The following is a 24,221-nucleotide window of genomic DNA, read 5'->3' as shown; positions in this document are numbered from 1 at the left end:
CAATTGACAGTAGTCTGCAAAGATATTCTTAACAGAAGTTTCCTCCTCCTCATAACTTGAGCTTGCTTCTATTTATTGCTTGAAAGATCTAAAAATAGCCAGTGCAAACTAAACCAAATGCTGTTATTATTAAGCACTTATACAGATCTTTTGAAAATATTCAAAGCATAGGGAGTTTTATACCCATGCTGCAAATTTAGGGTGGGATGTGTGGGGACTGGTACACTGAAACCAAACCATGGTGGGGGCAGACATCTCGTGCCAATTCTCCCAGCTACCTTTGTGCTCTCCTGTGCTCCCAGACATGGGTTCTCCCTCCATTTCCTGTTTTCCATGATGTCTGCATCATGGAACTAGACACCAGAGCATGGTCTGAAGAACAGATCAAAGGAACGACGATTTCACAGAGTACCTAGCTAAATTATAGATATTACCTCCACAAGATGGAATGATGGTTACTAACTTGGATGGCTTTCAAAGGGGACTGGTCAAATTTATGGGGGACAAGGCCATCAATGGTTCCAGTGTCAGAAGCAGTATGCCAGTTGCTGGGGAACATGTGCAGGAGAGTCCTCTTGCATTCATATCCTTCATGCAGCTCCCCACAGACTACTGGTTCAGCATTGTGTGAACAGATGGCTGGACTAGATAGGCGTCGGTCTGATGCATTGTGGGTTTTCTTATGCTTTTATGCAGGCCTGTGATAAATTCCCTATTGTAAACCATGGTTTGGAAGCTATGCAAAGCCACCTTAGATTGGGCAAGCCTTAAGCAGTTTGCACGGGGATGTTTGCACACCCACAAGCATGTGTATTTACTATATGCTCACATATGCTGGCTTGAAACAGTTGCTTCCAGGAGAAAGTCAATGGCAACTTTGAAACTACCCCATTTAGCAGGAAATTTATCCGTTTCTTATGTGGCAGATTAGTTTTACAAACAATGCATTTTTGGAAATGTAAAACTTTTCAATGCAGAAAAAAATCTACCTCAATATTTTGGTTTAGCAGGCTTTCCCAGAAAATCCCTGCACTTTAAGCCCTGGAACGCTCAGGCAACCTTGCTTGTCTGAGTCAAATTAGCCAGCAAGAGCATCGGATAACAACTGAAGGCAGAGAACTCCCTGCATTCCTAAACAGTGTTGTGTTCAGGCTTCCGTGGCTTCTTGCTTGCTCAGCATTGCACGTTCCAATCAGCCTCGAAGGGACTGGACTGTGCCCTCATTACCAGCACTTAAACCTTTCGCAGGCAATACTATAGTGCATTATGTTGCAATGCTTTTAGGGTGTGTGCATGCATCAGAGTGTACGTGGGGGCGGGGGGGGGAGGGTGGTTGTTGAGAGACCTGTAATTACCGAATGACATCAGAAGAGGCCTGCTGTGGACTTTTCCTGGCCAAACTGGTCTGGCAGGACAGAAGGGGAGGTCTGTGCAGAAACCGACGGAACTGCATAACCCTGCTGTACTGCAATAGCAAGTCCACACCCCACCAATAGCAAGGACTTCCGTGGGCAGGTAACCAAAGAGAGATCTTTGCCATTGCCTGGCATGACCCTCAACCCAGAATCATTCCATGGAGGCAGTCTGAGAACACGTCATCAAAGGACCGAGCCCTCAAGCCCTCAACATGCCCATGCGCAGTGTAAGAAAGGAGGCGGCCCTCCTGCATGGAAGCAAACGACTGACGCATCTAGCCCAGGACTGTCAGCACTGACCGGCAGCCGTGAGTCCACAGAGGGTCTGGCAGGGTTCTTTCCTAATGCCACCTGGAGCTGCGGGGGCCTCAACCCGGGACTGCTGGCAGGCAGAGCTGGTGCTCTGCCACTGGGGTACAGCCACTCCCCATCATGCAAGCTCTGCTGGAGCAAAATACAGAACGCCATTCGCTTTCCTCATGCCTGCGGGCTGGAAACAAGCAGGGAGGGCAGCAGCTCTTTTCCCAGTGGCTGCTCCCTAGCAACAGGTATTCGGGGGCATTCCAGCTCTGAAAACTCCGAGGCTGCCTAGAAGCATCCTTGACAGCCATCAACAGCCTTCTCCTCCATGGATTTGTATAACCTCATTTTGAAGCCATCCGGCAACCTTGACTGCAAGCATGGATCACAGTAGCAATGAAAGAAAGAAGAGGAGATGCTTATGCTAAGAAGTCATGGTGCACCAGGGGCTTGCTTACAAGATCTCATAATGAAGGACTCTGAATCTCCATTCCCTGCATGGCCATCACAACCTCCAAACCAGCTGCAGGGCTTTTGCTGATACTTGAACCTGAAACACGGAATGGTGGCTTGAACATGAATGCCCAGTTCATGGTCACGTCACACTGCAAATCTCTCCCCCCTTGTTTTCCTTTCCTACTCCTCTGCAAAGGGGGTGGGTGATCACAGTGGTGCTTGAACTTAAAAAAGAACTGTTCCCTGAACTCCATGCACCGAGTTTCATTTTGACATAGAAATATTCCACTGAATAGCCTGCATCACAAGCATGCTAAATATGCATATTAAATGGAATGCTTCATTTTGCTCAGCCCTGAAGTGGAAGACACACACGATCTGGAAAAACTCAAGAAGTGAAGAGCAAAGAGTTCTCTTGGTTCCTTCTCTCTCTCCCCCTTTGTTCTCTGAAACATCCCCATATGCACTAATATACAGTGTCCACACCGCTGGAGCTGCTGCTGAGATCAGGGGTCAGATTTAAATCCCAAAATGCAACTGCAGACGGCCTATATTTGATTACAATGCTACATGCACGCCGGGTATCCAAGACAACTGAAGCATTATGTTCTCCTCAGGGATAAAAACCTGCCTCTTGGTCCTAGGTTTAGGCAAGCTGGCACATCACTAAGCAGCCTCATCTCTGCTACATAAAAAATGTGCGCAGCTTACAGCTCACAGCACGCATTTTGTAGAAAAGGACCAAGAAAATGTCTAACCGTGCCTGCCTGTGTTATGCAGTGATAGGGATCACAACCAGTTGTTCACTGAGGTGTGTACCTGGCTGACCAACACACATTAGAGACCAACATTTCAGCAAGTCAAATGCTGTTTTAACCCTTTTTATGTTGTTTCTCTGATTTTTGTTTATATGTTTTTAACTTCTGTTAACTGCCCAGAGAGCCTTTGGCTCTTGGGCAGTATAAAAAACATATTTAAATGATAGATAAATAGTCTGCCAAAGCATCAGCATTACACTTCCCCAAGATGGTTCTGGTGGCACATGCATGTTTAGCTATGCCCATCATTCTCTGGACACCCATTGCCCAGCTGCCAATATTGTTTTTTAAAGCCAGTGCTTAGGGGGCAAAGGTGTGCTGGCACTCCTATGGGTACCGGCCAACAGGCAGCTGGTTCAAACCCAGCATGCAAGATATGGGCAAAGCTGTTTTGTTCAGGAAGAAGAAAGTGAGCAAACCAAGATAGATTTGGACTGAATGCAGCGAGCATGTGCTCAAAGTGTCCTCACTGGTCTGAAAATGTTGGATCTGTCTTCACTTCAAGGGGAAAATTGATTACTTGCAGCAAATCAAATGGTAGATTAGCCCAAAGTGAAATGGATACTCTTACACTGCAACCCGATATAGACCGAGCTGGGAGTAATTCCAGTTGAACTCAATGGGACTTGTTTCTTAGTAGATATGCATAGACGGCACAATTAATCTTGAGTTCCGTTTAGTCAAGTCTACTTAAAATGCTTGTCCAAAGTAAAGTGAGGCTCAAGAACCAATTTTCCTTTTTTCCTGGTGGGAATGGGAAGGACTGGACAGACAGTTTATCTATGCAGTCTCTGACCTCCCCAGAAAAAGAGCACATCACATAATTAGAGCGCAAATAAAGGCAACCGAATGCAAGCACCAACAACGCCTCCGTTAATTAATCTGCCTTTATCCCCAAAAGCATTATTGTTCCAAAGTATTTTCCTAAGGGAAACTAACTGGATTTTGCCATTGTTGAAAGCCATCTGCTTGTCACAACCTCCGGCAGGGTAGTTGAGGCGGTGAAGCCATCACGGGTTGCCATGGTTTCCAGGCTGGGTTGGGGGTGGGGGGCCAGGGTTGACTAATCTCTGAAGATAGCTCACCGCATCATAGAACGCCTGAGCCACAATCGATACATGTACAAAACTGCACCAGTTGCAGAGCATAAAGCATTGGCAACGCCACCAGTGCAGATCAAGCCTTAATCTGTAATCAAGCCTTAACAGCTGGAGTGGCCCAGTGGGGAAGGCGCTAGGCTCTGGAGCTCAAGTCTGGGAGTTCAAATCCCCAGAGAGCCAGTGTAGTGCAGTGGCTAAGAGCATGGGACTGGGACTCAAACGGTCTGGGTTCTAGTCCCTGCTCGGCCATGGAGCCGACTGGGTGACTTTGGGCCAGTTGCAGACTCTCAGCCCAGCCTATCACACAAGGTTGTTTTTGTAAGGAAACGACTGAGAGGAAGAGGAGGAGGAGGAGGAGGAGGATTATATAAGCTTTGAAAAGCAAAAAGGCAGGATATAAATATAAATAAATAAAATTCAGTCACCTGGCTTATCTGTTGAGTGTCCACATGGAGCAAGCAGGATACAAACCATCTCTGCCTGCTTCAAGCTTAGACCTCCCTAAAGCTATATTTCTGCACTTACATCTTGTCATAATTTCTAACATCAAACTATATTCTACATTTCAACAACAAGGGAACATGTAGATGGCCATTCTGGTGGGAAAAGTGCAAGTTCACTTATTTATATTTGCCCATCACTCCACATCCAAGCCCATTCTGGAGCAGAGTAGTGCATAGTTAAAATATATAGAAAAATAACAACAATCCTTTAAAACATTAAAAACAAAACATGCGGAACCACCAGGAGAAAATGTCCTGTGATGACCCGGGTGACCAGGGATGTGAGAAGATGCTCTCAGCTCTACTGGTCCCAAGCTTTGCACTCTAGTCCTAAAACGTTAAGCCTGGCCCAGAAGTGAATTACTAGTCTGTGCAGTTCCTTCAGCAAGGGAGCTGCATGCTGAAAAGACGTAGCTACTGATAGCTCTAAGCTGCCACGTTCTGCAGTAGCAGCTTAAGGGAAGACCCACATTCCCACTCCTGAGGTTGCCAGCACCTGTGTAACTGCGGCCAGGCTTTCCCTGCTCAGGAGAGGCTTCCAGGGGTGAATCAAGAGGAGATGGTAAAAGGTACTCCAAGGTGCTGCAGTCACCTGGGGCTTCAGTGACCGTGACGGATCCAGGACCAGCCTCGTGCAACCTGGTATCCTCCATGTATTGGATGAGAGGTCCCACCATGCTGGTTGTGAATGACCCAAGTGTAGGGTGCAGAGTTGGCGTCTTGTATTATGAAACATGCGTCCCCCTTAAAAGCTGGTCTATGCAGGCAGATAAGTCATGTAGTGCAGTGTTCCTGGGATCAAACCATTTCACGCTGAAGGCATGTGGGTGGGAGAAAGGGAGAGCTGTATTTTTAGTGCTCCTTTCTGCAAAAACAACGGCACCAGCAACCAACAACCTCGGCATGAAGAAGCACAAAGGCACAAGGCCTTCTCTGACATGCAGCTTTCTCAAGGAAGAGGGAAGTGGTGATGTGCTGAGGCAAAGCCAGTGTGATGAGAGCCAGTGTGGTGTGGTGGTTAAGAGCATGGGACCGGGACTCACATGATGTGGGTTCTAGTCTCCTCTCCACCATGAAGCCAACTGGGTGACTTTGGGCCAGTCGCAGACTCTCAGCCCAACCTACCTCATAGGGTTGCTGTTGTGGGGATAAGATGGAGGAAGAGAATGATGTAAGTTGCCTTTAGCCCTTTGTAGGAAAAAGGCAGGATATAAATCGAAGCAAGCAAGCATTCTGCCCGTGCAGAAGCTCTCGAAGGTGTGATTCACCTGCATGTGTGCACTGGCCCAGGCAGGACTTTTCATACCTCTTTTTAGAAAAAAGAAAAGCTTCTCTAGAAGGGGAGGGTTAAGCTGGCAGAAGCTGTGCTCATTTCTCCCTGGTTATCTCCTACATGAAAATTCATAATAAAGTGATCACAAGCCACAAACCAACCTCCCAGGTATATGATCAGGATATCAGTTAAGCCATGACTCACATGAGCCTCACCGTTTCAGTTCAGTAACACTAAGTGGAAAATATGATGACCTACTTCCAGACTGAAATGTAAAACACTGTATATAAGGGCAAATGTTTTATACCAGAATCCAGAAAGAATCCACTGCAGCCTGAAAGAGTGGGTGTGGTGTAGAAGTTAAGAGTGCAGGACTGGGACTCAGGAGATCTGGATTCTGGTCCCTGCTCAGCCACGGAGCCAATTGGATGACTTGAGCCAATCAGAGACTCTCAGCCCAACCTACCTCACAGGGTTGTTGCTGTGAAGATGACTGAGAAGAGGAGAATCCTATAAGCTGCTTTGAGTTCTTTGGAAGGAAAAAAGTGGGATATAACTATACTAAATAAATAAAAAAATACAAGAGCAAGCCTCAAAAAGGAATAGACTGCTCCAATACGTCTCTGTGGCAGTGAGGTCAGCCAGCCCACCCCCTCTCAACAGGGTCAGTCAAGGTTCTGTGCTTGGTGGGGACCATTCATGGATGCCCAAGCCTCCAAACTACAGGTGTTCGCTCTGAGCCTGAGAAGTGACAGACAGCTGGTGATGGCCACAAAGCCTACGTAAGAATGCCAGCACAGGGCTTACCTCTTTATAGCAAACACGTTTTACTTTCTCCCTTTGTGCTCTAAGATAAATTTAGGGCTCACAATTTGGATCAGGACCCCAGTCATTAGAGAGGGCTTTAACCTTTCTCCCCACTGTGCTTTGGATCCAGAACAGGGCTACTGCAGCTGCAATTCAGACTGCCAAATATGAGAACCGTTCCAGCAAAAGGATAACTACTTGGAAGTACATATAGCAGGTAGGGCCCTGATCCAGACTGGGGCCGTAGCAGGGGAAGTGGAGAAGGGTAAAACTTCATACACAGTAGGGTCCCAATCCAGAAATGAAAAAGTCCTAAGAAACGAACAAAGGCACAGCTGCTACATTGTTGCAGTCCTCATCCTGCATTGTGGGGTGACTTTAGTGCCCCAGAAGCACATACTGTGCTGTAAGTAGCCCTACTGATTCCTACTTCTATGCTGTTGCCACAAAGTGCTTGGTCTAAAACACCTCCAGATTTCAGCTTTGGACCTTTCATTAAAAAGAAAAAAGAAAAATGCCTTGGCTGACAAAGTCACTCCCAGAAGCTCCAGAGGAACATCTGTGATGCCAAACAAAGGCCCTGAAAAATGGTGCAAAGCATTAGATCTCCAGCAAACAGATTGAACATCTACTGGGGGAAAGCTAAGCTATGACTCTTTAAAATTCATAGGCCAAACAATGGTTATGCAGAGAAAAGTTGATGGATCTGCTATTGTTATGCAGATTGTCTCAGTTTGCATAAACTCAGGAAGAATTAAAACATAAATTACCTGTGCTTGATGATACATAAAAGTAATTCTTATGTTGATTGCAACTCCAGGAGAGAAAATTCCAGCCAGAACAAAGGTTGTTAGGATTTTGCATTTTTATAGTCTTAGGAACTTTCTGAGCCTCAGAATGGGGTTATAAAATCACCCCGGGAGCAACACATGTTGGGTCTGTTTATTAGTTTTCATGAGAATGGATGTGTTTTGGGGTTTCAACCTAACATGCCTCACAGAAGGGAAGATACCTTCGATTCCTGAGATGAAACAAACATTAAAGTAAGGAGCATGCCACATTTCATCCCCTGAAAGGATACTAATCCCAGTCAAGAGACGTCCAGTTTCTGCTTTAAATCTATTCCTGTCTGGCTGCGGATGATGGGAGTTATAGCATTTTTCTCCCTAAATAGGCATCTTCAGTTCTATGAGAGTGGGGGAAATGAGCTTACCATTAGGCAGAAGGTATGTGCATGAAGCGGCTGATCTGGGGTGTCCAGAAAAGGAAGCAAATTATTTCATTTGTTCTAGCATTTTTATTCCCAGAAAGAGGCGGAATTTTCTGTCTCGGGTGGCATGGGTGACGTTTGGCAAGGTTTGACAGGGACGGGGATGAGATTTGCCATTTTGCCTCAGGCAGAAAAATGTACTGGGTCACACTCACTATTTCTCTACAAATTTATTCCCACATCCACATATAATTCCTTTCAGAACCCAATTGTAGAGCTTGGAAATGTATTTCAGATTTCTATAACCGAGAGAGAAAGCTCAAAATAGTGGTACAGTCACCACCAAACTTTCTTTTATGTTCCTAGGACCCTTCCTGTTCTACCCTCTTTTTATTTTCATGGGACAAGTGTATTGTTGTATATACAGAAATGAAACATTCACTCTTGAATCGCCTCTTCATGAAGGAAAGATATGCCTGGTGTCCTCCAGACGTTTGCACTACAAATCCCAGTATTTCTGATGAAAGTTGATGTAGAAAACATATGAAAACTACCAAGTGGGGAACAGCTGTTTTATCGAAAGCTCATGATATACAAGTGACAGATGTGGAAAGGGGAAAATTGCAGCCTGCCCCAACTACTAAAAATGTGATTGCTTCACCTAGAAACTTGGAAGTCCTTTTTCAAGCCCTACCTATATATTGTTCTAACATTTTATAGCTCTGTTCAGTATTGCTGTCTGTGCTTTGGAATGAAAAAGCCACAGTTTTGCCTAGAAAAATACCATTCTACCTCAGGAAAAGATTGAGTTGGCTGCAAGAGCAGAAAAGCTTCTATCAAGGTACTCAGAGCGACAATATCAGTCGACTGGAATAACATAATTCATCTGTATCAAATACACCAAGGAAACATGGGAAACATGAGCAAGGAGCCCGTTAACTTACCTTTTGTGTCTAGACAGAGCTGAAAGATCAGACAACATCACACAGGAAGAGAGAAAGAAGGAACTCTGTTGCAAGATCATGTGACGAGATCTCTGGTGCACCACTGACTTCCCACACTCCAAATTCGGGTTGCTTTCAGAAATGCATCTCCAGTTCTGCACGTGCACAGATGCCCTTTTTGCTGTAAGGCACAGCTGTCTGTCCACAGTGGCAACACGGGTGTTATTTATGTATTCTTTGAGGAATCCGACAGATAAAAAAACTTGTGTGTGTGTTGTGTGTGTCTAGTTTATGAAGCAAAGAAAGACATACGGTCTTTTGTTGGGCACCGGAATGTTGTGGACAAGGTGAGACGCGCATCAGTTACTGCTTCCAAACTATGCTGCCTGAAGTCCAAATATTTAAGAAGAAAGAGGACACTGCAAAGGACTGGCCACACGACAGACCTCTGAGCAGCACGCCCAAGCCTGCATGGTGAAATGGTGGCACTAGCGCAGCATCCTGGACTTCTCCATTCCCAGCCCCACCTCGCCCTTAACTCACCTGAGACACACCCAGCGCCCAGCCTGTGCACTGCAAGAGTCGCCCAGCAACAGCGGGCGAGATGTGCTGCTGGGGCGCGTGTCCTGCGGCTGGGAAGCAGGAACTGTGAGCCTCTGAGCAGCTCCGGGCTCCCTCGGGCTGCAGTCTGAAAACCGCTGCCTTGGAAAGAAGGTGGGACGGTGAACAGGAAGCCGTGTGTAAATGCACACGCACCACTTGCAGTGGCTTTAAGTGTGCCCTGCCTGGCTCACCCGATGCCAAGCTGGCTTCCTAGCTTGATACATTACAGGTGGGTAACCGGCAGCCTGAAAGCACCATGCAGCCCTTGGCCCAAATTCATGCAGATCTTGGCTTAATTTCACAAGCCCTCTGTGGGTAGACCTCTTTCCATGAAAAGCCGCCTATCCTTTCCCGGCAGCCTGTTGCATGTGAAGAAAGCAGGCATGTGGCCCTTGACAGAAAATCCATTGCTCACCTCGCCATGCTTAGAGGGCGATGTAGGGATTCAAACAGATCAGGCAGCACCACTAAGGTCACATTTCAGCCTGCTGTGCACACATGTGCACATCTGAACTGCAGCACAGTTTTGGATAGGCAGGGTTTTCCAGGCAGGCAACCTGCAAGTTTATACTCTTTTCGGCGCCAGGCCAAAACCTTTTTATTTAAACAGTATTTTAAACTCTAATACTTTTTAAGTTTAGTCGCTCTGTTTGGTTTATTGTTTTGTTCCGTTTTATTATTGAAATTGTTGTTTTGTCCTTCTAAATATTGTAGGCTGTCCTGAGATCTTGTATAATAGGACGGCATACAAAAGTTTTTAATAATAAAATAAAATAAAGTATCAAAAGCCCTCTGCAAGCCATCGAGTCAGGCCTCTGGCAAGAGCAACCCAGCCTTCACCTGCCAGCCGGCCTAGAACAGAGGAAAGGGCTGCAGCACCTCAGGTCAGCGCCACATCTGGCCTATCTGGCTCCGAGGGGCCCCCCTGACCCCACTTCCTTTCTTTAAACCACAGATTCTTTGCTTCTTTTCCTGGGTTGTTTGCAGATTTTTCCCCATGCTAAAAGGCTAAAATGCCCCCCTTCCAACCCTTCCTTACCAGCATTAAGAAGCCTATGATGAAATAGTTTGGGGGTTTTTTTGCATTTTTGGTCCAGCACTCTATTAATGTGCATCCACTCCCCTAAGAGCTTCTCCAGATGGAATCTGGCCCTTGGGCTGAGAGAGCTTCTGCACCCCAGGAAGGCAGGCAAAAAGGGGTGGGCCTCAGCTTTGGCCCTGCCATAGCAACCCACAGATTTCCCCCAAAAGAATGCTGTCCTTGATGGATAAAAACCCCTCTCCTGATTTAAATCAATTGAGGGTACAATAGAAAAGGTAACTTTGCATTCATGTTTCTGGCTTCACACACTTCCTGCATCTCCTTCTTCCACTGCATATTCATTTGGTGTCAGATGACATCAGGTTGTCTCGGACTTGCAGTGTCCCCATGAGGGCCCTCCAAAATGCCAGTCCTTGACAGCCCTGCTCAGCTCACAGCGGTGGCTTCCTTTATGGAATCCACCCATCCCCGTCCTCCTCCTCTTCCACTTTCGACTTTCCCTGGCCTGATTGTTTTCTCCAGAGAGCCCTGCTTTCTCATGATGTGCCCGAAGTACATCAGGCTAAGTTTCGTCATTTTTGCTTCCAGGACAAGTTCTGGCTTGATTGGGTCTAGGACTCCTGTTCTTTCAGTCCATACCCATGAGACTAGGCACCCTTCCCAACTGATTGGGAAAGGCCCTTTCTTACACTTGCTGGGGGCGGGGGGAGATCTGTATGGGGAGGGGAGAAACCTTGCTTGCAAATGGAGATAACGGAAACCATTTGCTGGGGACATCATTTGTGGGCAGTATCAAAAGCAAAAGCTCATTAAATACCTGCTGCTTTGCTTGCAATGGGCTACAAGGGAAGCTGAAAAGGCATCTGAAGCTTAATAAATTCTCTTTACACTCTTCCAACAACAGTTTCAAGACCAGGTGTGGGGTAGGGATGTCATCCCAATTTTTCCCCTTTCTCAAAATCCGAATGAGACATTTACACTGTCCAAACAAAAACCTATGCCAGACCACATGCACGATCCAGCCAGAACTCAACACTGTTGTGCCCTGGTGCTTTCAATGAAAAAGTTGACACTTCCTTGATCAAAATCAGTGGGAACACACAGAGAGAGAGAAATTTAAGGGATAATTCTATGGCTTCCCAGGAATGCCCGGTGACCTCCACATGGTGTGTGCCATTAAATTCTCAAAGCAACCCTGCAAGGTAGGATAAGCAAGGAACAGTGACTGGTTCAGTGCTACCCAGCAAGTTTCACAGTGGAGGGAAGGTTCCAGTTCTACCCAGTACAAGCCAAATAATCTACATGGGCTTTCTTCACCTGACACTGACTGGACGGGTTGGTAAACTACAATTCCCAACTAACATGACAAAGAGGCACATGGGCTGGGTGCTGGAGCGCAAAATATCTGGAGAGTATAAGCTGGAGATGGCTGTTCTGGACACTATTTATTTATATTTATTTGTTTATTATATTTATATCCCAACTTTCTGCCATTGTGGAACAGAAGGTGGCTACATGCGGTTCCCAGGTGGTCTCCCCTCCAAGCTCAGGCCAGGCCCAGGCCTGCTCAGCTTCAACATGGTGGATGTCTTGTGTGCCTTCAATCAATTTAAGTCACTAACCTGCCAAACCTACCTTTATAGCAGTTTGAAATACACTAGTTACTTTACTTACACATAAAAAGAAAACCGAAAGCAAGACCCAAGGACCAGGAAATTGGTAGAAAGGAACTATCATTCGGAATTCAAAGGTTGTTTCATTCTAGCTTTGAACAGAAAACAAATGTAGTGTTTCACCTACCCACCAAACTGTCTAAGTAACAGAATGCATTCCCAGTCAGTTATTAAAAACCATACATTATGCAGGAAGCTATCAGCAATCTGCCAAATGTTTTAGCCTTCCTCCAGAAAGTTTACACCCAACCTCACATGTCTTCCCCAATGCTCTTTAAAACAGGAGAGCCACTTTAAGAAGTAAATAAAGCTTCTGAGGTGGTCTACCAAATAAAGTCTTGCAAGTTTGCCTGAGTATAATTTTTAGGACTGGAAGCCCTGCGGACGTTAGGTTAAAGGGTTCCTGTCAACTGCAAATTATGTGTGTTACATCTTATTAAGTCCTCAAAAGTTGAAGGCTTCATGCAAAGTAGTTCCCTTAAAATATTTTAGACACCTAGACTGAGATGAACCTTTCCACATGCCCACAAAAAGTCCTACAAGGAGTTGAGACAGAATTTTTGAACCCTTTAGCAAATTATTAGAGCAATTCCTGCCCACCAACAAAGTTTTAGTCCCAACAGGGCATCCATCTAGGAGGGGCTTTTCAGAGACCATTCCCCCGCCCCCGGGAAATCATTTCCAGAGCTCTATTGTGAGTGAGAAGCATCTGAAAGAAAGAGGAGGTACATTCACATGAGCACTTGCTCTCTCTGGAGATATACAGATCCTAGGGAGCATGGGAGTCTTCCAGTTTCCAGATCCAGGGTTGGAAAAGGGCTTTGACCTCGGAGCTGAGCGTATATTCTTGACTTCCCACTTCCCACTTTGTAGCTGGAGCAGAAAGAACCAGGCTGACTGCTTCTTTCGAGGTTGTAAGACCAAGCAACAGAGAAGGGCTAAGGGGCTGGTGGGAAGCAGAGGAGATCTGCCCAGGTGGTACCCAGAATCCTTCGCTCCCTGTCTGAAACGCCTCAGTGACACTGCTGAAAATGGTTGTCCAGCAAGGCGGAAGGACCGCAGAAGGGCAGATCACTTCTGCCCTCCCCTCAACCCACATAGGATGGCCATAATTCTGTGAGTTTTGAAGCTTAAGGTCATTCACATAGACTTGTGCCCCAGCAATATGTATTTTTATTTAGCAATATTTCTGAATTGTTTACATTAATATAAATTTCAATGTGATGTGCAAAGCAAGAATATAAGATCGGAATTAAATACTGTATTTTATTTATATTTTATTTATTTAGACAAGATTAGCCTCTGAGAAATGCTTGTCAGAAAATGTGTTTTTAGTAGGCACCAAAAAAATGGAAGGGCCGGGGGGGGGGGGGGGTCTCTCTAATTTGCAGTGGCAGGAAGTTCCAGAGAATGGGTACTACGCTACTAAAAGTCCTTTTCCAAGCCATCAGGGGACACCCCCAGAAGCATATTTCTTGATGAGTGCTGCCACCAAACAGGCTGGTAGGAGTGGAGAGGCACTACCTGACCTTATAAACAAGTTACAAAACCCTAAACCTGTAGGATAAAGGGAGATGGTGTATTTCTATAAGGCATCCTATTATCACCATAAACCATAACCAGGTTCAGGAAAAGGAAGTCTGCATGTGTTTTTGGCAGCAGACGGGGAGCCCCACGTTCAACCCAGATATGGCCGTTCTGTGGGCCTAGGGCAGGGGTGGGGAACTTGCTGAATTCCAATTCCCATTGCCTCATGCTGGATGGGGCTTAGAGTCCTGCAACATCTAAAGGAACATGGCTCTCCCACCCCTCTGTTACAGAACTCCCCCAAGCTTAAATTCTCTTACCTGCAAGATGAAGAAATAATTGTTTATCTTAGCATTGTTTGTGAGATGGAATGTAGGTAGTACATATGCCACTAATAACATTTGAGATATGTCTCTTTTTATTATTATACAGTAAGTCTAATAAGTCTAAAATTTACTAAGTAAATTTACAGTAAGTCTAAAATTTACTAAAACATTGCAAATTTTCTACATTTGTTCATCCCATTTTCATTTCTTTATTAAATATCAATGCCACCCCACATGATCCTCAAAACAGCCTGGAATAGTCAAATGAAAAAGGTATTAAAAACACAGCTAAAAACAAATGCTTGCGCGGTACAGTAATATGTTAACACAGCCACACACCATGTGCTAGAATAAGTCAGAACTTTGTGACAAGGAGAAAACCTGCATTCCCTGCCCCCCCACCCCATTTGCAAGAAACACTTCACAGGATTTTCATATTCAAGGCTCCAAGGAAAAGGAAAAGGAAAAGGGAGCTCACTGTCCTTTCAGGACATGCACCTACCTGTGTGTGCAGGCATGTGGAGATTTTAAAGTTTGTTGAAAATTGTGTGTGTGTCAAGATCTTAACATATATTTGCAGCCATGCAGTTACAGAATGGGTGTGCTATTCTTTAGACCAGTTTGATCAATCCAGCATGACTGGATGCAAGTTGCATCCCCTGCACTTGCATCTAAAGAAAGAGTTTGATTTTGATTTTTTAACAGCGAAGAAAGGACAGAGAGGGAGGCAGAACTGATGTAATATTGCGGAGACCGCATGGGGGGGGGGAGCACCTCTTCTCAAGCTCCCACGGAGGAAAAGGAGGAGGAGTCCCACACTTGGCTCCTGGCTTTGTGTTGGGCTGGTAACACGCAGCCACACGCTCCCAGAGCCGCCCCTGTGACCCCCCGGCCGCCTTTCCCCTGCCGGAAGGCTTTGCCGGCCACGTGGCTGTCATAACCCCAACCAAAATGGGGGCAGCTAAAGCTGGAAGAACTGAACAAAGTAACCGGTGGCGGCTGGACAAGAGGGGAAGCCGGGGGGGGGGGGTCTTTTACTAAACAGGGTGGGGAGATGAGCACGAATTCATCTGCATTTCACTTTTAGGGCAAGAGAACTTTTTGCAACATGCGAAGCGAACGGGCTCCAGCGCCTTCCAACTTCGCGGTGGGAAGAAAGATTGACAGCCGTGGGGAAGGGGAAGCTTTTTAAGGGGGAGGAAGGGGGAGGCACACAATTTAGCAATCGCCCGAGAGCTTCTTTCTTCCCCCTCCCCTTTGATCACGACCGTCTCAGGGGTGGAGGGGCAGGCACATGGCCGCGCTCTCCAGGGGAAAAGCAAAGTCCGGAGCGGGGGGGGGGGGGGAGGACTCGCTCGCATTGCGAAGCCCTCGGGCAAGACGAAGAAAGAAAGAGCCCTCCCGCTCCCCAAAGAGTCTAGGCAGGCACCGAGGGAGAAAGGTCACAGGGAAAGGGAGGGGTGGGGGAAGCACCGCGGGGGGAGCAAGCCTCTCCCAAGCAGCCACCGAAACGGAACCCCCGCCTGCCCGTCCCATAAACTCTTCCCTCCCGTGGGAGCCGCAGCCACCCCATGGCACGTACAGCGAAAGCATCGGCGCACGGGTCAGTGTGCGCGGGGGGCGGGGGCGAGACTTCCCATGTGCGGGTCCCGCTACGCCCAGCCGTCCTTGCGGGAACTCGCGTCCACACCTGCAGCACGACTCCGCTCCACCCCGGCAGCGAGCCTGGCCAGCTAACCCACGTCCAAATCACTCCTTCCCCGCGCCCCATATAAAACAGGTCCGGGAGTGGCGCTGCTCTCCTACCTCAGTGAGGCAATCAAACCCACGCCTGTCTTCACACGCACGCAGCCGGGGCCTTCGCACCACCGTCGCGGGCAGCAGACCTTCCCTCCCCCCTCCGTAGAAATATCCCAGTCCCCACAGCATTTCTCCCCTTCGCCTCCAGCGGGTTTCCCCAGACCGCCACGTCTGTAAGCATCAGACATGCACACATAGCAATTCCCCGAAACTCGCGGGCACAACCTCACAAATATACACGCGCACCCATGTCCCTTTCTTGCCTCTTGACACGATCACCTTTCCTCGCTGCCAGCCCTGCCGTCAGTCCTCCAAGAGGTTCCCCTGGTGAGCGAGAGCGTCCATCGTAACGTAATGCACACGACACCATGTCAGCCTCCGTGTTAACACACGCCACGCATGGTGCGATCAAGGCACAAGTGTGTGTGGGGGGGAAGAGAGCGACCGCGAAACCTCTTCCCCGCCCCACCAACACAATACACCGTTTCCAAGCCCACCCCAGCCCACTCCGATCCGTACCCCACCGCTGCAAGTAAATTTCACAAAAAGCAGAAGGGAGAAAGAAAGAGAGAGGGATCCGTTCGCATTTCGATTTTAAAACACGAATACATAAAAGTGGGAAAAGAGAAAGAAATAAGCAAGAGAAAAAGAAAATCCTGGAATTGGGAAGTGGGGGGAATTAGTGGAAAAACGGAAACTCCCACCCCGACCCAGAGATCGTTAATAAAGGAAAGGTTCAAACTCACAGTACTCATGAAGCTTGTGCAACGGGGGGAGGACGGGGGGGCACAATATGGCAGCAGTGGCAGTAAGAGGGGGAAATGTGTCACCGCTCAGCAGCTGCTGCGCCGCCTCTGGTTCTCCCTGCCCTGCGCAGCAGCAGCGGCGGCAGAGGCAGCGGCGGCGGCGGCGGCAGCAGCGCCGCCGCCGCCGCCGCCTCCCTCGCAATCTCCCCATAGCAACAAGGCGCCCGTGCCCATAACTCCTCCTCCCGCTCTCCCCGCATGCAAAGAGCCTCCTGAGCCCAGCCAGCCAGCCCTCCCCTCGCCTCGCCTCGCCTCGCCTCCCCTCCCCTCGCCGTCGGGCCGACCCTTTCCCCCTCGCTGCTCTTCCGACAGAGCGGCCGAGTCCATTTTAGCGGAAAGGGGTGGCTTTCCTTTTTTTGGTCGGCATTTTAAGAGCGGAGAGGGGAGTTTTAATTGGTGGCGGTGGCGGTTCGCCTGACGCATGTAGTAGTGCGTGCTGGAGCTTGCAGCAAAAAACCGAAACAATAAAAAAGAGGGGGAATTGCATGACCTTGATTTTTTTTTGTTTGTTTGTCTGTTTCAGTTCAAGAGGTCGCGCCTGAAGAGAGAGCGAGAGAGGTTGGGGCTGGGGCTGAAATGTGTCATGCGTCGAAAGAGGTGAAACGGGGGGTGACAAAGGAGGGATTTAGCCTCGGGTTAAAATGGGGCAGCGGTGACAAGGAGGGCGCGAGTGGGTGATCGGGGCGCCACGCTTTACGGCCGGTGCTGCGCGATCCCTGCAGCCCCAGTTGATGCGCGCTTGCTGGAAAGTGTCCCCCTTTGTGCTCGGCGCGGCTTCTCTGAGACAGGGACGCGCAGAGTTGCAGCCTTAGCGAAACCGGCGCGAGTTTTTGGTAAAATCGGACCCGACTGGAACTTCCCGCTTCTGTGCATTGCTGGCGTGATGATTATATGGGTAGTTCACGTGCGTTGATTGGTGTAACCTGGTCAAACTCCTGCAAGACTCACTATGAATGTTTGCATTCACAAATGTGTTGTTTTCATGTCTCCTTATCAGATGAATTCTAATGTATCCCCGACCAACAGTGATATATAATCAGATGGACTGCACACATGATCACACATGGAGTTCAGGGGTGTTAGCTCATCTGTAGTAAATTGTATTGAGTAAGCTAGTCGTTAAAAGCGCCATCCAGAATATGCTTACACATCTGATTTCACGCGGACCTACTGCTGGGTGTTTATGACAGCAGCCAAAGAACCTGATGAGATCTTGAAGACTAACACATGGATTATTGGCATAACTTTGAATGAACTTTAAGTGATTCATCCGGTGTATAAAATGTTTTACTAAACGAGCAAGTTGAGCTACGCATAGGTTTTGGGGTACATAGGCCGAAGAAACAACAGAGGCAGTGAAGGCAGCAGAGGTACCTTTTCACTAAATGTAGGACTTTTCACTAAATGTAGGACTTTTCACTAAATGTAGGAGATAGGTGGTGGTTAGGGTACCATTCGAATTACATGATTCTCCTATCTAGGACCTGCTGTCACACTCCATGTCCTGCAATAGTACATTGCAGATCTGAAAACTCAAGACACACAACAATAGTAAGCAATCCGTGTTGTGATCACTGAAGTTAAAAAAGCCCTGTATGTGAGGCCCCAGTGATTCCAGATTCTCAGCAAGATTCAGCAAGAGTTCACACTCAAGATCTCTTGAGGAGGATTAGGTATCAGTGCACTTTTTGAACCTACGGTCAGGTAAAGAGCTGGGAGTTAAAATATTTGCACAGATGAAAAAATAATGGATGCCACTGGTGTCCCAGGTGCCTGCTATTTTTGCCAGAGGTAAGCAACTTTTTAATCTGTACAAAGGCCATAGGAAAATTTTCTCCAAATGCATACTCACTGCATTTCGGTGTGCCCAGCGGCCCTTTGGATCCTGGCCAGAGTGATTAGGCTGGCAATAGCAATGGTTGGAATCTCCTGACTTTTCCAGTGTGGTGTTCACTGTAGTGTCTGGAAATGCCAGTCCTTATTACACTGTGACTTGACCTTAAAATAAAATAATATATATTGACTTGCTTAGTTTATTTTTTAAAGCAGAGAGCTGTACTGTGTGTATCCCAAGCCACATGAACCAAAGGATATGCTTTGAAATAATGAATATCCGTTCTGGGCTTTTTCATAGATTGTTTTGCAAATGTTGCTTAGAAGGCAAGCCATAGATTTTAAGTAAGGATGATGGGGTTAAATTATCTCTCTGCAGTAACAGGTGGCTAGGTACTGTGGATATTTATATTTTATTTTACGAACATAATGCTTTTACACGGGACAGAGAAGTAAAAACCCATTTCTGTCATTTTTCCATTTGTAAAGCCTGAAGCTCAGGGTTTGTTTGTTTGTTTTTTCTTTGTTATCCCACATTTTATATTCTTATAGTTTTAGCTTTTAAATCTCCTCTGGCCAAGAACTTTGGTATTTATTCAGCTCAGTATACTGTGCGGTATGTTTACACTGAACAGTTCTACTGCATGGTATGGGATTTGGGAGATGACTTGCACGTCTAAACATTTCAGGAGGTTTTATTACTTTTTTAAAAAGCAATATTCATTCTACTTCGGCTTCAGAAAAAAAATAGCTCTGATAAGTAATACTGTCAAACCTATTACACAGGGAAGATAAAAGATTTTTAGGTTTTTCCCAGTTGATCAGAAACTTCTGCCTGAGCTGCATTTTAACCTTTCTGGAGTACCCCACAGGCCCAGAGCATAATGGAAGAGGAGGGAAGAGCTCAACCACAAGCCTCTTGTGCTTAGAGAGCTGCAAGCTGTGTGTAACTTTCTCTCTGCACATCACAGTTAGGATAAAAATTCCTACCCCACCCTGAAACCGTTTTAATTGGTGTTAGCACCTCTGTGACCTCAAGAGAGCAGTGACACTCACCAGGTCCCAAAATATAATGGGCAGAGGTGACATTGCAACATAATCACTCTGTGTTCCTTCACATCCTAGCCAGAGCCTGTAAAATTAGAAGACACTTTATGAAACCAATATGATTATTCTGTTACTCTTGGAGTTATGAAGCTGCTGTTGTGGAACCAAAAAACACCACCACACTGGTCACCATTCACTGGATCCCACCAGACCAATTCACATTTATTTATTTTAATTGTTAAATATTGAGCTTTAATAGACATTACTAATGCTACCTATCCATTATATTTGCTTATTATTCTATACAGCAGTTTGAGTTTTCTAAGCATGGGTGACAAAGGAAATGACTGGGCTCTTACAACAAAGCAGCTTCCCGTTTCCTCTTAAGTATGCGTGCTGTTGCTGGTTTGTTGCTTGCCAAGCCAGATCTTTTCCCATGAAAACATAACTTTGAAAGTGGAGTGGTTGATGATGGACAGAGCGTCAGAGACGTTTTTCAGAAAATATGAAGAAGTTGCGTCTCTGATGGGTGTTCTGTTTCTTGTGGACGATGTTCCTGAAGTGCAGACAAAGAATACAGATAACGGATGGGTGGGAGTCGTCTGGCTGGAGCTTGGAGCTGTTGCCCGGTTCTCCTGCGTGTGGGTCATGGGTGCTCATAAAACTGCTGTTGTGCGGTGGGGAGGGTGCTCGTTCATAAAACTGTTGCCATGATGCATGCATCCAGTTACAAAATACCCATTTCCCAGAAGGCAAAATGGTGAGACTAAAACTAGTTTCTTGCCCACGAAGCTAAATAAAGGCAGATGTGGGAATACGAGTTCCAAAACACAAAACTACACTTTTGAACCCAGTTAAAGATGATACTGGAGGGTAACAGTATTTCCAAAATCATAGAAACACATATATTTACAAGTAGTAAAGTTTTACGTTGGCTTTTAATTGCTTGGTACATGTGGAATAGTCGTTATTATGTATTGCACTCTGTTGCTTTGATTACTGTTATATATCATTGAATCATAGAATAGTAGAGTTGGAAGGAGCCACTGCGTCCAGCCCCCTGCTGTTGCAGGACACCCCGTTACACCATCCTACCCAAATGGCTCTCCAGTTTCTTCTTGAATGCCTCTAGTGTGGGAGAGCCACCACCTCACTAGGCAACTGGTTCCACTGTCGTGTTGCTCTGACAGTGAGGAAGCTTTTCCCGATGTCCAGCCTGAATCTGGGTTGTCGCAGCTTGAATTGATTATTCCTTGTCCTACACTCTGGCATCAGCAGGAAGAGCTCTTGACCTTCCTCTTTGTGACAGCCTTTGAGGTACTTCTAGAGGGGTATCATGTCCCACCTCAGTCTTCTCTTCTCAAGGCTGAACATGCCCAGTTCTCCCAGTCTCTCCTCAGAGGGCAGTGTTTCCAAACCCTGGATCATTTTTGTTGCCCTCCGCTGGACCCTTTCTAATTTCCCTGCATATGTTGTTGAATTTTATTGTTACTGGGAAGTTTTATGGTAGATGTGTTTGTTTTAAATCTGTTTTTAAATTGTTGTTATTTGGAACATTTTAAAACACACCATTCTGAGAGCATTGAGCTAATAGAACAGTATAGAAATGCTATAAATGAATAAATGAAATCAAGAAATATAACGTGGTGGAGCAGAGAGGTGTCTGAGGTCCTATTGTTATTCAGTGGCACTACCCCTGAGCGCTCCAGATGGATCGCAAAGGGCGTAAAACGGTTCCTGCCCCAGAGATTGAATCGGAGCACCCCCAGGAGAAGTTTGGTCATGGTGGGCAGGCCCAGTGGCCTCACACAAGGCTCTAGGGTAGCTGCAGCCCAGCAAGGGCAAACAGCTCTGATGCTTTCCTGGGATCAGCGGTGGCAGGCAGCGGCTTCAGGTTCACACGATGCCCCAGAGCGTTGCTCTGAGGGCAAGTTTAAAATAGCCACCTGCCTCTCCCATTGCTGGAGCTTACCATGTCAAGGTGCCCACCTGCAGGCTCTTTGCTGGGAGCCTCCTCAGACCTCCGGCCAGCCCTGCCAGCAAACTGCCGGAAGAGACAACCGAGGCCCGCCGATGGCACCCAATTGGCTGTTGGCTGGGAAGTGTTAGATATGGTGTGAGGCAGATTTCCCCAGCCTGGAACCCCACAGGTAGCTTGTACTGCAATGCCTGCCATCCTGGACCATTGTCTGCATGAGCTGAAACTCATCAGAGCTGTAGGGTTTGCTCTCCCTTCAAGCAGGGCGAAGGGTGCCCAGCACCCTGCTAAATGGAGGTTTGCCCGCAAGCTCATCCTGGATTGCACAGCTGGAGGGGGTCCGGTCACAGATACCGAAAGGGTTCCCTTGAAGCAGTTCCTATGGCAACTGCCGCACAAATCCACACAGGCTGCGACTTTCTCCAAGAAGACCAAGACGGTTCAGCCTTTGCTGAACCAAAACAGAAAGTCAGGTGCATGACAGGCGAAGACTCCCGCTCTGTAGCCTCCCTGGCTGAATTGCTCACAGAGGCATTGTTTTGAAAGGAGAAGAGAGATCCTTCAGGTTTAATTGCCGATAAATCAGCATGCCCTCCACTCCCTGACACCTTTTAAACACAATGATCTTTTCAAACCAGAGAATGGAGAACAATTTTTACAGTGTGTGCAAACTGTCTACAGTAAGATAACAGGGACGAGGTTTGCTGTTTGCTCCATTAAGGGCTATGCTAGATAATGAAGGACTCCATTAAAAGCATGTCCTATTTGTTTGCTGCTTATGTTCATCTTCTATCATTGTGTGAGATGGAGAGAAGGAGAGGGAATGAGAGAAAGGTTTTGTATCCTCTCTCGTGTAACTTGATGACTTGTTATTTCTGTCTTTGAAAAAATTATTTGATTGCCTTTTCATAATACCTGTCTTCTGGTGGGGGAAGGTGTCCTCTGTCAAAGCTGATAGGTGTGTGAATAATTCTATATTAAAAAAGAATGCACACAATGACTGATTATACACAGATGTGATGTAGTGAGATTATATGAAGAATTCTTCTGGCAGAATATTACCAGGTAATGAGCCGAGGGCAGGAATAGCTTTCTTTCTTTTTTGTGGTCATTTCACAATTTTAAGACCCAGAACTTCCTTTAGTTTCTCCTGCGTCTGAGAAAAGTCTGTGCAATGGACAGTAAGTAGGATTTTCTCCTCCCTGGAATGCTAATTATCCAAGGTTTCCATTGCCTGGCTCAAAGGATATGTTGCAAGCTGATCTTAAATGACAGAACTTCAGAGCACTACATGGCTGTGATCAGCCTTAGATTTTTATTTACAAGATTTTCCTCCCCATCTTTTCCTCCCAGAGGAACTCCAAACTGGTTTAACAAGCAAAATTATATATGACTTCAGGGTGTAAACCTATGTAAGTTTAGACAGAAAAAGGTCTAAATGGGGTATGCTGGTGGTTGCTGTAGTCCTTTCCCCCTTTTCTAAACTTGCATAGGCTGTGCCCTTGAATAAGTTATAAAAGCATGCAAGTCAAAACAGTGACCTCAAAACGAAAATTCAGATTTAATATGGGAAAATGTATCTACTAGCAACAGGAAGGTGGTGTTTCCTATGTCTGTGGGGTTCGTTATTCATTGCAGCATTTATTTTGTGCCTTATAGGAGCACAGAATATCCACAGTGGTGAACTTGTATTGGGAGCAGTTATCCTCTTTATCTCAGAATAACATTGATGAAGATTAATGCTTTTATTAATGATTTGGATGAGGGAGTGCAAGGAACAATTAGCCGATTTGCAGGTGACACAAGACTGGGTGGGATACCTAATATCCTGGAAGACAGAAAGACGATCCAAGGTGATCTTCATAGGTTGGAGCACTGGGCTGAAAACAACAGAACAAAATTCAGTCGGGACAAATGCCAAGTTCTGTCCCTAGGAAAAGGAAACCAAATGCAACATTGCAAGATGGGGAATACTTGGCTCAACAGCCGTGCAAGTGAGAAGAATCTTGAAATGGTTGGAGATCATAAGCTGACTATGAGTCAACAATGCGATCTGGCTGCAAAAAGTGCAAATGCTATTTTAGGCTGCATTAAAAGAAGTATCATTTCCAAATCTCATGAAATACTAGTTCCCCTTTACTCAGCACTGATTAGGACTTAACCAGAGTGCTGTGTCTAGTTCTGGGAACCACAGTTTAAGAAAGATGCAGACAGGTTGGGAAAGGTTCAGAGGAGGGCAACCAGGATGATCCAGGGACTGGAAACAAAGCTCTGTGAGAGGAGATTGAGAGAACTGACCGTGTTTAGCCTCAAGAAGAGAAGACTGAGGGGACATATAACACTCCACAAGTACTTGCAAGGCTGTCACAAAGAGGAAGGGCAGGATCTCTTTCAGTCATCCCATAGTGCGGGACACAGAATAACAGGCTCAAGTTACAGGAAGCCAGATTCCAGCTAGCTATCAGGAAGAACCTTCTGATTGATAGAGCAAAATTACAATGGAACCAAGGACCCAGGGAGGTTGTGGGCTCTCCCACCCTGGAAGCATTCAAGATGCAACTTGGACAGCCATCTGAGAGCGATGGTTTAACTTGGTGCCTTGCCCAGTGGCTTTCTGGCCCCTTCCAACTCTATTATCCCACAGTTCTAAGAGTCCCACTGACACACACCTCCCTTGCTAACAGCGTAATATTAGCACGCCCTGTGTCTTTGCTGCTTGCCAAAAGCAGTTACGAGGTAAGGCTCACGTGCCCTGCTGGC

At 46.6% G+C, this 24,221-nt stretch overlaps 1 protein-coding gene across 4 annotated transcripts in view; it reads right to left on the bottom strand.

Moving 5' to 3' along the window:
• The window catches only part of FOXN2 (forkhead box N2), a 54,431-nt gene extending 37,792 nt beyond the window's left edge, over positions 1-16,639 (bottom strand). For 2 of the 4 annotated variants that reach the window (XM_044428792.1, XM_044428795.1), the window contains exon 1: positions 16,544-16,639. The gene's annotated coding sequence lies outside the window, so the exon portion shown is untranslated. Of the gene's footprint in view, positions 1-16,060; positions 16,207-16,543 lie in introns of those variants that run through there. The other 2 variants (XM_044428793.1, XM_044428794.1) reach the window with 2 other exon arrangements.
• Positions 16,640-24,221: the final 7,582 nt, after the last annotated feature.

This window comes from Varanus komodoensis, unplaced genomic scaffold, assembly GCF_004798865.1.
Source record: "Varanus komodoensis strain SLA01 unplaced genomic scaffold, ASM479886v1 scaffold2, whole genome shotgun sequence".
Lineage (NCBI taxonomy): Eukaryota > Metazoa > Chordata > Lepidosauria > Squamata > Varanidae > Varanus > Varanus komodoensis.
Note: the sequence above shows the minus strand (reverse complement) of the source record. Positions and strands in the feature narration are given on the sequence as shown.